Source organism: Sapajus apella, unplaced genomic scaffold, assembly GCF_009761245.1.
Source record: "Sapajus apella isolate SASKATOON/1434 unplaced genomic scaffold, GSC_monkey_1.0 scaffold2, whole genome shotgun sequence".
In the NCBI taxonomy this organism is placed as follows: domain Eukaryota; kingdom Metazoa; phylum Chordata; class Mammalia; order Primates; family Cebidae; genus Sapajus; species Sapajus apella.
In genome coordinates this window covers 49,465,228-49,483,912 of record NW_022436942.1, presented here as the reverse complement: position 1 = coordinate 49,483,912, position 18,685 = coordinate 49,465,228, and positions in this window count along the sequence as shown.

Here is an 18,685-nt window from a genome sequence, read left to right as displayed (position 1 = left end):
TATGCAGTTACCAAATATATCGGTTAGCTGTATGTACTCTGTTTTCACTAAACAATCCCATTGAGTAGATGATATAAATGAAATACTATCTTTAACCAAAAGTTTCTAAAATTTTTATTTGTTGAAATTCTGTTTTCCAAATGTTAAATACTTTAAGCAGAAAAACTTTAATCATATTTTCAAATGAAGAGTAATAAATAAAGTATATAATTTTGTAGCCAAGTATATTTAACAAGAGGACTCTGAAACAATTATTATAATAAAAATTTTAAAATATTACCACAACTTTCAATATTTTTCTCTCCCACATTTTCATTTGCTTATGTGCAAATGAAACAGATGAAGCAAAATTTCTGCTTATACATGACATGGTTTGTGTTTTGTCTTTTCCTGATGTAGTATTTCATTTTACTTATGCAAAAAAGTAATTATTATTATTGAAGGATTAGGGGAACATAAATTATAGTTAGATAAAAAGGATAATAGACATAAAAGTAACGTTTTTCACAAGAACTCAACAAATAAAAATACATTTACTAACCTCTTAAAAGCAACATTCACTTATACAGTTCTATCATGTAACTTAGCTAGTTTCTGCAGAAAATTTTAGCAAGCAATCAATTTGAGAGAGAAAAAAAGGATAAACCTCAGTTAGATAAACAGTTAAGGCTGGTCCTCAGAGAAGCACCCTGCCTGAAAAATCACAGCTACAGGCAAAAGTAGATCAGCCTGAGGAAAACTCAGGCTGCACCTGCACAGATAAGCAGGCAAGGCAGGCATGGTCCAACACAGAAGCCTTTTGTTCTTTGTGTAATTGGCAGCCTCCCAGGAAAAAGTTTTCTTCTCTTCTCAGACATGTACATGATAGGAACTTACACAGGAAGGAGGGGAGCTTACCTAAAACAAACCCACAATTATACAAACAAAAGAAGTGCACTTTGTGCCTGAACCATATAGGTAAATGGGGAGTTACAGAGACAGCTTTATAAATAAGAGAAGTTACACAAACAGCTGTAGAGATGACAGGAGTTTCTCATAAAAGCTTTTGGATTCAACTGTAAAAACGACAACCCACTTGGGTTTCCCTCTTCACTGAGGAGAGCTTTTTTCTTTCACTTGTTAAACTTTCACTCCAACCACACTCTTTGTGTCCTTAATTTTCTCAGTCATGAGACAACAAAATCAGAGACACCTTAGATGAGACCAGTGACCTACCACTGTTTCAAATTAACATTATAATCTGAAATACTGCATTTGAATATAATTATAGGTTTTTTTTTTTAAAATCACTATCAAGTTAGTCTCTGCTTAATTATTTTAATGGAAAGCAGTGTCACAGACATCTACCTCATGCTATCTTTTGACCTTAGGTTGTGGATTCAAGCCTTGGAATTTATTTCTTTACCCAAAACCTGATAGTCTTCCTAAAGTCAAGCTTTTGCTTTCAATACATATGTAGCACTTTCCCTACTTTCATCTTTTCCCCAAATAGTCTTATAGCCTGATTCATTTTTTTATATAATAATAATAATAATAATAATAATGCCTCACTATCTACCTAACTCTTAAAATGTAAAACTTTCTGTGCAAAAGCCCTTTGCATATTATGTCATTTCTAATCCTTTGAATAAACATAGAGTTAGGTAGTATTTTACCACTAGGAAAATAGATCAGAAACTAGACATATCTGAATTAAAGGCACACAGGTAATAAATAACAGAGCCAGAATTCTATTTAGGTTAGTCTGTTTGCTCCATCTTTTATGGTGTTAACAACCAATCTATAAGGCATCCTTGAAAGCTCAGGAATCAGAAGGCCTAAAAAGTTAGATGGAAATCGCTAACTTAAAATTTTACAAATTAAAATATTGCATGATTTCCTCTTTCAGCATTTATGTGCATTAATAAGGGTGTGTTTAATTGTAGCCTCAACTGTATGCATGACATTGATGATCTTACTATTTGTAACTGCTAAAAAAAATTTTCATTGTATAATAATATTATATTAAAGTTTCTTGAGTTTTTAGGTTGGCACAAAAGTAATTGAGGTTTTTGCCATTGAAAATCAATGTTATGCCAAATTAATATTATTTAGTTTTGGAATATAGTGCATTTTCTCTCTTTTAATCTTCTTTCTTCATTCTTAATAACATTTCTAGAATGTATTATAAAGTTTATACTGAAAAATACTGACATTTTAATATATGGTCAAGATTCAAATATATAGAGATATGTGTGTGTTTGTATGCAAATGTATGTATCCGTATATTTATATTTCATGCATATAAGTAATAGCATATACAATTATGAATATATTTTTGCAAATATATGTATATCTTTTTTATTTAAGGAAATATCACGAAGTCAAAAGAGCATTAAATATTATAAAACTAAATGAAAATTAAATAACTAGTTTCTTTAACACAGTCCTAGGCATTAAAATTGGCAATGGCAAATGAATTCTGAAAAGCAGTATGTTAAATGAAACTGAAAAATATGCTATGCTACTGCCATGAATTTAACGTGAACATATCTTGTCTCTAGCTGCAGGAGTTAAGTGTGATACTTCTTTGTTTTTATAGTGAAGTAGAATAAGTATCCCAACTCTTAATTGTATACAATTAGGGAAATTTTGTTTGCAAAAGAAGCATCTAATTGTGTATTTGACTTTTACAATAACATGGTACTTTAACCCTGATTATCAACCTGGATATTGTCCTGCAAAAGAAAAAAAAATGAAGATCTTAGCAACTCAGAGTAAATTATTGAAAAATGATGTTTTATCTCTGCTTGCCTTGAAGAAGTATTGTGCTCTAAAAAGTATTCATGTAAACAGGATACATTGACGCTTTTCTTTCTCCCTCCTTCCTTGCTTTTTGTTATGTCTCCTTTTTCTCCCTTTCTTTTCCCTTCCCTCCCCTCCCTCCCTCCCTTCCTTCCTTTCCCTCCAACTAACTTGTTTATTTTGAGCAAAGACTGTCCCCACTAACTGCCTTGGTTTTGCAGCAAAATATTGTGGAGAGAATAAGCATACATAATGCCTAATTTCTCATTGCACATAGACAGCACTAATCCCAGAGCTCTGCAACCATACTTTTGTCAGAGGCTGAATTGATAAAATGCTATTTTCAGTTTTTATGCAAACATATATTATTTCTTCTGTAGCAAAGTTTTGATTGTGATTTGTTTTGTTTTTTAAATGGGTGGGGCTGCAGGTGCAGGGGCTCAAGGCTGTAATCCCAGCACTTTGGGAGGCCAAGGCAGGATAATCATTTGAGCCCACGAGTCCAAGACCAGCCTGGCCAACATAGGAAGATCCCATCTCTACAAAATTTTTTTTAAAAAATTAGCAGGTATGGTGTCATGTACCTGTAGTCCAGGCTACTTGGGAGGCTGAGATGGGAGTATCCCTTGAGCTCAGGAGGTTGATGTTGCAGTAAGTCATGGTTGCACCACTGCACTGTAGCCTGGGTGACAGAGTTAGTTATAAAAATGAGTCCTAGGCTCACATTATTGCCAGGGGAGCTGTGACATCCTCCTCCTTATAAAGACCACTGTTGTTATGGCCAAGAACCAAATAAGGTCCAGTGGATGTTATAAAATGTATTATTTGTAATACATTCAATATTGAGGAGGTTTTCTCAGAAGGATTATCTGTCCAGAAACATCAGAAGATTTTCTAAGAAGATGACAATGCAGGAGGTAACTGCACTTCTCTGCAGTCTGAAACCTCAGAGTCATTTCTGTCTGTCATACAAACATAGAACAATGGGGCACTCTCTTTTGAGGAAAATACCAGGGCTCCAGTAAGATGGGGCTTGCTGAAAAGAATTAAGGTGCAATGGAGAGAGACGTTGCAGGGCTTGCAGAACTTTGTGCTATGACTCATTTGCAACCTTTTGCAAAACTTAATGTGGCAAAAGTATTGCGTTATTATGATGTACCATGTGGTATCCCAATTTGTCATCTTCACTTGACATAGCTTATATTGAGGGGTACAAGAAGAAACCCCACATTGGCTGAGGAAAGTTTCTCTACTTACATCCCACACAGAGATTTAAAAATATATTCCTAGAATATGGCATTTACAGGAACATGTTTCACTTTAGTACTTCTGAAAGAAGACAGCTTTTTTTACCCTTTGAGTATAAGAATCTATGATTCTAATACATCACCACTAGAGGGCCAATGGAACACACCTTACTTGGTAAATGGTGGTGGGTGGGGGTGGTGTAGTCTACACACATTTGAATTTACTTTGCATCTTTTACCTTTTTGCAATATTGACTGTTTTATTATTTAAAATGATATTCTAAATTTTGTTTTTCTTGTCACTTTATTTTTTGTAATTTCAGAAACTATTATGTCCATTATTTCAAGCACTGAGTTGGGAGAAAATTAGAATATTTTATTCTGCAGAGAAAAAATTATTGCATGGAAGACTATTTCTTCCCAAGCCTCATTATTTTCCAATACAGTCACTTATTTTATTTTATAATATATTTGTTATAATAACATGTGATGTGAGAAGCTGAAAAAGGAAAATATAAAAACCTGCACAATGTAACAATGATTGGAGAAGGCATCTCATTTCTTTCAATGCAGAAAATGGAATGCTTTTTATGAGATAGCTCATAAATGGGAACATCATGTAATGAAGTGCTTTTGGAATGTACAGAAGACAAACTTTATAAACACAAATATAAATATATCTCAAGCAAAATGTCTGCTTAAAGAAATCAGTAGCAAATGTCTTCATATATTTATTACTAGACTATTTCTAATTTCAGATAATGATAGTCTGTTATGAAAAGCATAAGAAAATAGCATTTCTGCTTCCAGAGACTAATTTTAATTAATAATAATGTATAGAGAAGACAGAAATAATGAGTTATGAAATTTTCAATGTAAACTTTGCTATCAAAATCATTGTTTATAATATTAGGAAGCATCATTTTTCTTGAGTGCAATAAATATGTCAGAGATGACCCAAATATGAAAGACTTAGATTACTTTCTGGGTTTTATCAAACCTTACTTGGTTTGATTTCAACTGAACATTTGGATCAAGTAAAATAATGATATAATGACTTGTATATGATGACAATATGGTTGCCTAACTTGCAAGCATGCTTAAAATGAATAAATGATTATATATATATATATACACATATATACAAATATATTAATTATATATATATTAATATTATATATATATATATTTGAGATGGAGTCTTGAGCCTCGTTCTGTCACCAGGCTGGAGTGCAATGGCACAAACTTGGATCACTACAACCTCTGCCTCCCGGATTCAAACGATTCTCCTGCCTCAGCCTCCTGAGTAGCTGGGACTATAGGCGTGCACCACCACACTCTGCTAATTTTTGTACTTTTACTAGAGATGGGGTTTCACCATGTTGGCTAGGATGATCTCAATCTCTTGACCTCGTGATGCCCTGCCTTGGCCTCCCAAAGTACTTGGTTTACAGGCATGAGCCGCTGTGCCCATCCTTTGATGTATTCTTAATATATATATATAAAGGATACATATATATGTGATATATATAAAAGTCTTTATGATATATATGCATAGCTTTTTATGTATATGTGGGTTTTCATATATGTATAGTTATTATAGAAATATTTGTAACTTTCTTTTTCTACTAAAATAAATTATATATAATCATATTATTCTTTACTTATTTCTGTTATAGTAACTGCCACATTGCATAAGATTATCTGTTCAAATGTAAGTTGCTCCTACTTTTCCATGAACTCTCTGAGGGACAAGACAGTGTATTATTCATCTCCAAATCATCACATCTATTTATGATGAATAGAAATTCAGTAACATTAATTAGACTTCTTTTAGTGATGGTAAATTTGGGAACAAATAAAATAGACTTTTATTTTTTATTTTTTTCCCTCCAGTCTCCTGTGTGTAGATATTTATTGTTCTTTGTAGAAGACTTATAAGCTAAACTCTAAAGCACTGCTAATTAATACCTCTATGATGTATGATGTGCACTGGTGTCACACAGAACACATTCTAATGGTTGCTTCACTACTTAGTAATGGTGATACTAATTACTTGATGTATTTTTTTTTTTTTTTTTTTGAGAAGGAGTCTCACTTTGTCACTCAGGCTGGAGTGCAGTGGCATAATCCCAGCTCACTGCAACCTCTGCCTCCTGAGTCAAGCAATACTCCTGCCTCAGCCTCCTGAGTAGCTGGGATTAAAGGTGCACGCCACCATGCCTGGCTAATTTTTGTATTTTTAGTAGAGACGGAGTTTCACCATGTTGGTAGGCTGGTCTCAAACCCCTGACCTTATGATCCACCCACCTTGGCCTCCCAAAGTGCCTGGATTACAGGCGTGAGCCACCATGCCCAACCCTTGATGCATTCTTTAACTCAACAAATGCCTTGATAAAATTGGGCAAAATGACCATTAAAAAAAAAATTAACTTGAAGTATGTGTTTGTCTAGAGTTAATGACATACCGAATATAAAGCACCTGTCACAATTAGCTTTCCTGCTAATAACAAGTTTCCTCCCCTCTTTCCTTTAATAAACTCTTTTTTGTTCAGTAATGATTATGATTCCAATGTTCACTGCTCCTATCACTGATTAAACACTTGCATTGAGGCAGTAACTCACTCAGTATTTTATGTAAGTATCCTGCCTCATTTATAAAATAACCACATATAGTTGCCAGCATTTTCTTTCCTTAATATGCTAGGAAAATGAGACAGAAAAAGAGTAATGTATAACTTGCCTATTGACCTTATAACCATTTGGGTATTTGAGCACAGTCACAGTCTGATATGGAAGACTATTGTTTGTCAAATTCTGTGTGATACTGTTTCCTAAATCCACAAATACAGAGTTCACCATTGATCTATTGTGCTTCAATAAATGACTTTGGGACCAACTTTATATACTGGTACCTTTTTGTTTACATTATATCAGGCTAATGACAAACTCTTTATTTCAAATGACATTAGATTTAGCATTCACTTAGGTTATTATTTAGAAGACTGTTCACCAATTAGGTGTTCTTCATCTGCCTCTCTCTTCACCTGTCATGCATAGTCCATCATATTTTCTCTGCCTCATAAGGTTTTGAGAATGAAATAAAAACAAAAAACAGTTGAAAAGCTAAGAAAATAACGTTATTTTTTATCAAGTTATATAAGTGGTGAAATATATATATTTGATAAAATATATATATTTTATCAAAATATAAGTGGTGAAAATTAATTATCACCACTTATATTTTGATTTTAAAGAAGACATTCAGAATATCTTTAAATCTTTGTTCACGGAAACATTATACGACCTCATACAATGCCGGGTTACAGTATTTTCAATGTAGAACTGCTACCTCAATATAACCAAAAAATCAGTCTCATTAACAGTCAAAGAATTAAGATAGATTTTATATGATTATGCTCTTTAATTAGGAGACTTACTTGAGAATGAAGACTGAGACTGAATTGATACTTACATTAACTTTGTTTGATTTCCAAGCAATTATTTAAAAAACATGCTGCTTTTCCTGGTTACCTTTATAAACATGCCAGTAGTCCTTATAAGCCATTGCACAAAAAACATTTTGAATTAGAATATCCACATATATCTAGTTCACAAAAATTTAATTTTGTGTATACATATTATATGTATATTTTTCATAGTAACAATTTATGAGGGTTTGAATATTGGTATTTAATGTATAATGTGAAATAATTTGTAGTGAGCTATTAATAAAAATTCTTGCTGTTTGCTGTCTAATATTGATTTCCTTGGAATGTTATAAGATTATTTTGTAAAATGTAATTTGCATAATCATAAGCAAAATCCCACTTAATCGTGGGCCACATGCAGCCAGAAGAAAAGTAAAAGATACAAAGCTTCAGGATTAAGAGTGAGGAACTGACTCTCAAAACCAAAGTGGTTCAGATTCTAACTCTTCCTTAATAACCCTTTCACAGTGAGCAAATCATGTAAATTAATTATGCCTCCATTTTCTTCTTTGTAAATTGGAGTAATAATTACACTCACCTTATAATTTATTAATTAAACTTTTTATTTTAAGATCATTGTAGATTCACATGCAGTTGTAAGAAAAAGCACAAGGAGATCCCAGGTACTCTTCACCTTGTTTTCCCCAATGGGATTGTCTTGTAAAATTATAGCACAGTTTCACAACTAGGATATTGATATTGATACACTCCAGATACAGAATATTTCCATCAGAATCCCTCATGTACACTTTCATAGTCACATTTATTTCCCTCCCATTTCTATACTTTTCTCAATTCCTGCTGGTAAAAAAAAATAAATTTTAGAGTCTATTTGTGCATTCAAAGATTAATGAATCCAGGCAACACCAGTCCACAAATGACTAGTGCTCTGCTGGGAGAGGTGAAAGGAAAAACTTTTATAAAATCTTTGCAGAAGCAAGACAAACAGAACAGTTTTGATTGGTTAGAGTGGAAAGTTTCTAGTTAGAGGTTAGTTGGTGGTTTCTTAGTGGTGCAGCTTCTGGTTTCAGTTTACTATTTACAATGAACTTTAGTCTGCTTATGTAAGAATTTAAAGTGCCTGATTCACCTCAGACTAATGGCTTCCCAATTAGATATTTTAAAAAAATAATTATCTCCTTCTGATCATCCTCTTATTTATGAGAGATTGGCCATTTTTGGCATGAGAGTCAGTCTGTGTGATCATCATGACAAAGTTGTCTTTGTCTCTGTGGAACTCATAAGTCAAGGCATCAGGCTTGTTGAAGAGATTCCTTTTGTTGTACATTTTATTTTTGTTGCTCTAATCACAGTGAGACCATCTGGCATACTGCCAAATGTCTGCAAACACACATTTAAGACCCTTGAAAAAATATAACATACCAGGGAGATTATAATGATGACTCTCAGGAAGATAGTACCAAGACAGTGGACTATGCCTCTTAGCCAAGGTCTCCATGAACCAAATCCACTAATATTTCTAAAGAAACAAAAAAAAAGCAAAGGTCAATGACTAAAATATATCAAAAATTCAGCTCTGAGTCTAGAGGGTAATTACCCTCTAGTCAAGAAGATTTCTAGATTTGAATTCAAGGCACATGTTTCTGGTTTGCAGTTTCAGTGTCCCTGCTTATGGCACTGGACATTTCAGGCAACTTCCTGAGTGGCCCACACATTAGGCATTAGAGATATCCTCTAAAATTGTTAAGTTGTTGATCTGCAGCTTGTAGTGTTTCAGAAACAGCAGTTCTTGTTTTCAGTTATGCCAATTCAGAAAAGCGGGAGAAAATTGAATGGTAGACATCTATAGGAATTCAAGATCCAGTCTAATCTATAGGTAAAATATAAAACTCAAAAGCAAAGAATAGAGCTACAAGCTAATAACAGGTGTACTATACTTGCTTCTGAAACATACTTTTCCTCTCCATAGTCATCCTGATTTTTACGGAAGATAATCAGAGTAAGACTAATTTGATTACCAAATAAATTTAGTCTCATCAAACTTGGCCTATTTATATAAAAGCAGCAAGGCAGTAAGAATAGTGATTGGTTATATAGGCTCTTTTTTTTTTTTTCTCTTGATGAGATGGAATCTCTCTCTGTCACCCAGAATGGAGTGCAGTGGCACAGCCTCAGCTCACTGCAACCTCTGCCTCCTGGGTTCAAGTGATTCTCCCACCTCACCCTTTCAAATAGCTGGAACAACAGGTGTGCACCACCACACCCAGCTAATTTATTTCTATTATTTTTATTTTTACCAGAGACGAAGTTTCACCATGTTGGCCAGACTGCCCTCAACTCCTGACCTTAAATGATTTGCCCACCTCAGCCTGGCAAAGTCCTGGGATTACAGGTATGAACCATGGCACCCGGCCCAAGGTTCTTTCTGTTAAGCTTGCTTTTATTGAAACTTTTGATTAAAAAAACCTCAGATCAGACTTCTAAAGAGCCTCTCCAAGGTCAGAAACCAAGTCAAAGACTCACAATTAGACTGTATCTCTACTATCTATAGATTTGGATAAACTCTTCTCAAAGTCTCTAGAATATTTAGAGGTTCCTGGGATTGTCAGGAAGTAACATTCTTAACTCACTGTAAGGTGAGGAACCTTGTGAGGAAGGCGTGTATGTACCTGATACATTCAAGGTACCAGGTCAGTTTTTCCAAGGGACTTTTATTGTCTGTATAAAGTCAATCTCAGTTTCTTATAGTTGTTTGGTTACATATGGTTCTATGTTCATTCTTCCATATGAAATTCCAGTCAAAACTTTGGTAATACAAATAGTTTTTTTTAATTGTCTTGTCACAAAAAGAGCAGATTCTTATTGAACTTATACAAATAACTATATAGCCATAAAAATAACAATACTCACAAATAGTTTCCAAATTCTGGGGAATCAGGTAGATAGGAAAAAATAATCTTTTTTTTTTTTTGGCAAAAGTATAGTTTGCCAAATTGTTGTAAGTTATAGGTAGTTTTAAAGAAAAAAAAATCCTTATATCTGAAGAGTAAAGCATTAAAGAACTAGCAATGTTTCAAATAAAAAAATAAAAAAATAAATTGTCCTCATCAGTTATTTAGTCCCATGTAATTAAGACTTGTTCTGCTTGATCTTGGTTAGCAGTTTCATGAACACGGTTTCTTTGTTAGAGTCCTGGAAATTCTTACCAGTGTAGTAGAAACAGTTCTGGACTGTGGCTGAGTGCAAATGCTTTTGAGAAGAATCAAAAAAATAACTGTCTATGAATAAGAGTGGCCATGGTTAAAAATCTGATAAAAGTTCATTATAATAATGACACAACTGGCAAATAAATGTAGCTCTTTTCTGTATCATATGGCATTTTAAAATAATAACCAAAATTATGATTGATAACATATCAGGTTTCTAAAAATTTTCTACAGTTTCTGGAATACATATTAGCAATGTATCCATATGGGTTAACACACAACTCAAAGAATGTTAAATATCTTTTCTCATTTGGCAATGCTTCCCATATAATTTAACATATTAAATGAACCCAATAAGTTTTATACACTAGTCCCTATTAGCCATGGGGGATATGTTCTAAGACTCCCAGTAAATACCTGAAATCATAGATGGTACTGAACTCTATGAGTACTATGATTCTTTTTCTATACGCACATACATAGGTAAGGTTTAATTTATAAATTAGGCAAAGCAACAGATTAACAATAATACCTAATAGTAAAATAGAACAATTTTTAATTCTGTAAATGTGCTCTTTTTCTTGCTCTCAAAATGTTTTATTGTCTTACACTCACCTAATTTTGGACCACTGTTAACTGTAAATAAAACCTTGGAAAGAGAAAAACAGATAAAGGGAGGACTACTGTATCTCTCTTTTAAAGATTCTTTCAAACATTACAGAAACCCTCTGGTATGTTCCAAAGTTATTTTGAGGACAAACAGACTTAAATTAGAGTTTTATTTTGAGAAGTTTGTAAAAATTGTCAAAGGGTCTAAAACACTTGATTAAACAGGATCAGCAGTTTATTCTGAAACAAAAGCAAGGACAGGAAGGTTGCAGAGTTGTACAAAAAACTTAGTTATTCTAATATTGAGATGATTCGCTTTTTCAGTTATCAAAGGCCTAATAACAGCCAACATGAAGTACAAGACATCATGTTGAAAAAACACAACTCCTTGTTTCCTGGGCCAATTACTTAAAGGTAAGGAAAGCATTTTACCAAGGACACTTTACTTTGTTTAACAGTGAAAAATCCAGCTTCTAGTTTTGTACCAGTGTACTTTTGATTTTATGGCTCATTTTTGAAGCACTTCTTATAAATTCATTCAATTATAGCTAGCGTCACTGCACATGAGATTCCGCTTTCAAATTTTCTTTTTTCCAACCTTCTATAACTTTTTTATAAAAATTCAGTTTGTCCTATATTCTTTATTTTTTTAATTGTGGAGCAATTAGTCACTCTAGGACAAAAACTACTCTCTTTTTTCTTTAACCAAATAGCATCCGTATGCTTCTTTCTTTCTAAAACATGCCTATTTCCCTTGCATGCACAGTCATTCCCTTATTATTTCTAGAAGTTTTTATTACATATAATAATCAGAATTTTTAACTTTTAGTAACTTTAATTTTTAGTAAAAACTGGTAAGCATTGTTAACTGCTTTAGATTAGCATTTTGTAGATAAACATCCTCCCATAATACAATTTTTATGGCTTTGATTAATAGATTTATACACATTAACTTCTCTATTCCATATGAAAAACGAGATAGCAAAATATACATATTTTAAACTTAGGTTCAGCAATTAATACTAAAGTATTTTAACTTATAAATAACTCAGATATTTAGTGACAATCTGTTAATCGTCATTACCAGTTGTGTAAAGATGTGTAGCAATTCCCCCTTTGTTCTCTCTCTTCTGCTCTGCTATGTGAAGATGTGCCTGCTTCCCCTTCACCTTCTGCCATGATTGTAAGTTTCTCGAGGCTTCCCCATCTATGCTTCTTATACAGCCTCCAGAATTGTGAGTCAATTAATCCTGTTTTCTTCATAAATTATCCAATTTCAGGTAGTTGGTTATAGCATTGCGAGAATGGACTAATACACTCTCCAAGCGGGCTTTGGCATCAGTAGCAATTTATCTTTCTTTTGTCTGCAGGTCTAGTTGATTGACCAGTCAGCATGGACAGGAAACACTTTAGAAATGGCTTTTAAAAGACGTGTGTGTGTGTCTGTGTCTGTCTGTCTGCCTTTTTCTGGCTCGTACATGGGCCAAATAGGGGTTTGTATTCACTAATATCCTCAAGGCAATACCATTCTCACGCTTGTGTCCAATTTTGAACTTTTCTGGGACCTATCAGCATGGATTTAACTAGATTACTAAGTACTTGAGTCCAGGAGTTCAAGAACAGGCTGGGGATCATTGTGCGATCCTGTTTCTACAAAAAATAAAAATAAAAAATTAGGCAGGTGTGGTGGCATATGACTGTAATCCTACTACTTGGGAGGCTTGTGAGAGGGTTGTTTGAGCCTGGGAGGACGAGGCTGCAGTGAGCTGAGAATGTACCACTGCACTCCATCCTGGTTGACAAAGCGAGCCCCTGTCTCAAAAAAAGCATACCTGGTTGATCTGAGAGCCTAACATTAGCAATACCTTATCTAGCTATTTCTCCTGCCATCCTTTGTTGGGGGAAGGCAAGCAAACCAGTGAAAACGTCAGCAGACTCGGAGTACAGAGGAAGATAGAAAGACAGACAAAGCTTAGAAGCATCTACATGCCAATCCAAAATACATCCCATTGTTTCTGAAGTGTTCACAATTTTTTTCCCCCATAGATGAGCAATTTAGTTTGAGTTACAACTTCATTGTGGCCAAAATAATTCTAAATTTTCATAAGATTTATCTATTTAACTAGAGGTTCTGATATGAAGTCTCAGATTCCTTGACCTAGTCAGAAATCTGAAGCCTCCCTCCCAGATCCAGTTTTATTTCTATTGCAACTTTTAAACTCAGTTGAACAAAAAAAATGCTCAAGTAAACTTGGAGAATCAACAGAAGTTGTGGGCCTCTTGTATCCTAGGGTGCTCCCAGTGATGAATTCCAAATGTGCAGCAAGATGTTGTGAGCACGAGGTCAGTAGAGGGTCTACACCTGCCTGCTTGTTGCTCCCAGATGTCTTCAGTGGGTAGTGAACTTCAGATTCTCACTTCTGACACCAGATATAATAAAAGAAAAACTTGGGCACATTTAAATTTTAAAGAGTTTATTTGAGCAGTAATTCTTTAAAATTTAAATATCACTAAGTTTTTCTTTTATCACTGCCAATCAATAATCTGTTCTTCATTTCTGTAATTTTATTGTTACACTAATGATGTATAAATAAACTCATAAAGTATAAAACATTTTTGGATTGATTTTTTTTTACTTGGCATAATTCTCTGGAGATTAATCTATTTACTGCTTAGTAATATTCCATGATATGTACTACAGTTTAACCATATACCTATTGAAGGATAGCTGTGTTGTTTCTGGTTAAGAGCTATTGCAAATAAAGCTTCTAGAAACATTTGTGTACAGGTTTTTATATAAAAATAAGTTTTCATTTCTGTGGGATAAACACCCAGAATGCATTTTCTAGGTTATATAATACTCATTTTTTTCTTAAAGAAACCTCCAAATTGCTTTCCAGAGCAGTAGTTACATTGCCATTAGCAATGTATAAGCAATTCAGCTCCTCAGTTTCCTCACCAGCATTTAGCATTGTCACTATTTTTTGTTTAATCATTTGATAGATGAACAGCAGCATCTTATTGTGGTTTTAATTTACATTTCCCTAATCACTAATATTGTTGAACATCTTTTTATGTGCAATTGTCCACCTGTGTATACTGTTTGGTGAAATGTTTTTTCCTATCTTTGCTTGTTTTGTAATTGGATGGTCTTTCTGCTGTTGAGTTTTGAGATATATATTATATTCCATATATGATATGAATAAATTATATTCCACATATAATATGGAATATATAGACATATATTTTAGATACTAGTATTTTTGATATGTATGGTCTGCATATATTTTCTCTAATTCTGTAGCTTCTCTTTTTTGTATTTTTAGCAGGGTATTTCATGGAGCAAAAGGATATAAATTTGATGAGGTCCAATTTATGAATTTTTCTGTCAGGAATCATGCTATTGGTGTCAAGTTTAATAACTTTGCCTAGTCCTAGATTCCAAAGATTTTTTCTTATTTATAAATGTTTCATAGTTTTACATTTTACACTTAAGTCCATAATCCATTTTGAGTTGAAAGTGTTTTTTATTTCCTTGGGACTTCCTCTTTGGTTCTTGGATTATTTAGAAATGTGTTGTTTAGCTTCCAAGAGGTTGAAGATTTCTCTATTTTCTTTCTGTTATTGATTTCCAGTTTGATTCTGTTGTGTTCAGAGAACACAGGCTGCAAGGTTTCAATTTTTAAAATTTTTATGGCCCAGTATTTGGTCCATCTTGGTTACACGGGCGCTTAAAAAGATGAGCCCTTTCTTATGCCAATATAAATTTTGATTCTGGATATATTTAACACAAACATAAAATATTTTGTCAAAATTTCTCTATTTATTGAAAAAAATCTCTTTTAAGCAATTGTATAGTAGAAAACATATTCATTATAATTGCTAGAGAACTTGTTTCTATCTGGCAATTCTTTCAGCCAAAAAATTAAGCTAAGAAATTCAAGGCATAAATGCACTTCATTCATTCATTTGCCAAATATTATGAAGTATCTATTACTAGGTTTTGAGATGCCAATGTCAGTCAAACCCACCAGTTTGGTGAATGAGATAGCATTAACAAATAACCATGGTAGTGGATCTAAAAATCTCAGTCCCAAGAGAGCATGTAACAAATAAATTTCTACTAGTCAGAAAAGTTTTGCTGAGCAATATCTGAACAATAAGCAGAAGTAAGTTTTGGTATAACCATCTTTACAAGGAGAAATTTGCTAACTTTGAGCACCAGTTCTCAAAGTGCACATAAGACAGTAGATTATCATAAGGGCAATAATGTGACTTTGATGAAAGATAAAAAACCACTTTCATAACACAACATGAAATATGTCATTAGCATTTGTTTTAGCTGCTGCTGACCGGTTTTCTCCAAATAAATCTGCAATAAGCATTTCCTTCCTGTTTCTTCCATTTGGCCAACAGTTAGCTCATACCCTTATGATGTATTTTTTCCACAGAATACTTTTCAGATGAGTTAATATATCATGGATATTTCCTTTATAGTCCACCTTTTTATTAGTTCCTCACTTCTGAATTTTTTTTCAATGAGTGTTTCCAAATATTATGGAATCCATGTGATTCTTTTTGGATATATGCATAATGTATATGATGGGGTAATTGTTATTATAGAGGACAGAATAACCTTATTGCAGATGAGGTGCTTATTGACAGGTGGATAGGGAATAGGATAAGAGGTTATAATCAGTAAAGGAAAACAGTACACCAATATAGACCATTAGATTCAACTTTTGATGTTCTTATATTTCTCTTTCCACAATATGTTTTCACAATCTTTTCTTGCTAAAGATGTATCAGATGTATTCATAATCTTCCTCAAGCAGTGGTTTCTTGAATTGCTCTTTCAAAACCCAGATGACTTATCTTAGCTTAGGACCTTTGATGTTAAACTGCAGAAGCTTCTCTTCAAAGTCGAAAATAATTTTTATTTCAATTTCCATCTTGTTTACAACATTCAAGAAATTTGCTTGCAATTGAAATGTTAGCCTTGGTCTTATGAAAAAAGTTTTTTTAATTTATTTTTTTATTTTTAAAATTTTATTTTTTTAATGGGATACATGCGCAGGACATACAGTTTTGTTATTTATTTTATTTGCTTCACATCTCATCACTACCATTTCTTTCCCAATGCTCTCACTTTAGAAAGTAAATTAAATTGGCTCAGTTATTTTTAAGATATGACAGTGAAAAATACATTTTTCCTCCACTTAAAAATTGCTTGAAGCTTTGTTTGTACTGATTTAACTCAAGAGTAGATATAAAATTCATACTTGGCAGTATTATACAAGGGAATAAAAATAAAGCCAAACTAAAAAAAATCCTATATGATTTAAACCTTAAAAAACATAAGAAATATTGTATTCTTAACTTTTATTACCCAAATACAGTATGTACATTTTCATGTAACGATGCAAGTGTCAAAGGAGAATAATATAATTTTGTTTATTTTGCATAAACAATCATTGGCTACTTGCTACATAAAATATATTCAGAAACCAAGAGAAAATAGAGGTGAGCAAGATTTAGTTCCTTCTTCCAAAAGAGTCTAAAATGGGAGTACAGGACTGCTATAGTACCAAAAAAAGGGGTATAAACAAAATGTTACAGGAATTCAGAGGAGGAAGAGATCCCAGACATCCTGAAATTCCACCACAACTATCCTGTTTCAAGCAGCCATCATCTGCTGTTTGAATCAAAGCAATAGCCTTCTGATTTGTCAGTTTGACTTCACTCCTATTTCCCTTTAATCCAATCTCTCCAAGTGCCAAGATTGACTTTTTAAAAAATGTAAATCCAATCATATCACTCCTTTGCTTAAAATCCTCCAGTTGTTTCCGATTGCACGATTGCACTCAGAGTGCACTCTAAAGTCTTCAATAAACCCGCAAGATCCCACATGATCCAGACCCTGCTACCCTCTCTTTCAGTTCTGTAAATGAGCCAAGCTCCTTCCTGCCTTGGCCCTTGATCCTCCATGGGCTTGAAATCTTTTCTCCATAATCTTGCCTTGACTTGCTCTCTACATAGTTCATGTCCTAGGTCAAGTATGCATGTAAAGTGCTCATGAACACCTGCCACTCCTGAGGCTTATTATGCCTCATAGAAGTGTTTGCTTGAGATGATTATCTAATCTCACATAATCCCTCCACTGCTTTTTATTTTCACGAAGGCATTACTTTGTGTTATCTCTCAACACACTGTAATACAGGACATATGCTTTTATTCATTTGCTTGCTTATAATTTATCTCCCCTTACTAGTGTATAAACTCTGTGGGCAAAAACTGTGTGCTTTGCTTTCAACTGGATTTCCAGGGCCTAGATTAGTGCTGGCTATCTTGTGGATATTTAATAAAAAATATGCCACAGGAATTTTTTATGAAAAAACACTACTTTACCAAAAGTTTAATTGTTTCAGTTCGGTTTAAAATCAGAAATCCGCTTTAGACAAGGTGAGTGAGCATGTTATTTTTCTTGGCTCTGAAACTGTGTATTAGGAGTGGAATTAAATGGGAGAGACTTTTTTAGGCTGTGAAGAATGTAATGATGTTATTGTGAAGACAACCTTGGCTCACAGTTTCTCACCACAGTGACCCCAACCCCTAGTCTACCATTATGATGGTTTGTCTCTGAGACCTGAAAGCTTTAGTAAGGTTAAGGTTTTAATTCTTGTGTATATTCCACAAGGCCAGGGATGATACTTTTTTGACCATTAAATTGATTTTCAGCACTGCTTGCTGAAAGGGCTTTTTTTCTGCATTGTAACATGGCAATAGGGCAAGAGCAGTGCCAGGCACATAGTGGTAGCTCAATAAATATTTGCAGAATGATTGAAGCAACTAACATCTTGAAGGGATTATAGGAACTAATAAATTAGTCAGGCAATAAACTCTTAGGTCCAAATAGTATACACCTTTTTCCTGGGGAAAAAATAGATTATAGGATATTGCAGAATGAACAGAATAGTAATTCATTCACAAACTTGGGTGGCAGATGTGGCAAAGTTTAGATCCACTTTCTGTTATTGATGACATTGGGGGCTTATGCAATAAGTATGTCACTAAAACTTGACTTTTATGACAAAGTGGTCCTAATTCATTCAGTGGGAATACCTTCAAGATGGCTTTGGTATCTTTTCAGTTATAGGCCTGTATTTTATATTGTTAGTGATTGCTATATTGATTACAAACATGTCTTTAATATTTTGTAGCCTACGTAGAGTTAGTATTATATTCGCATTAAAATATAAGACCTTTGCAACCACAGAGCTTCATTTATATTGCCCTCCATCCTTTATGTTATTGTTGTCTTATGTATTTCCTGTATACATATTATAAATCCCACAAAACAAAGTTTTTATATATTATATATATATAC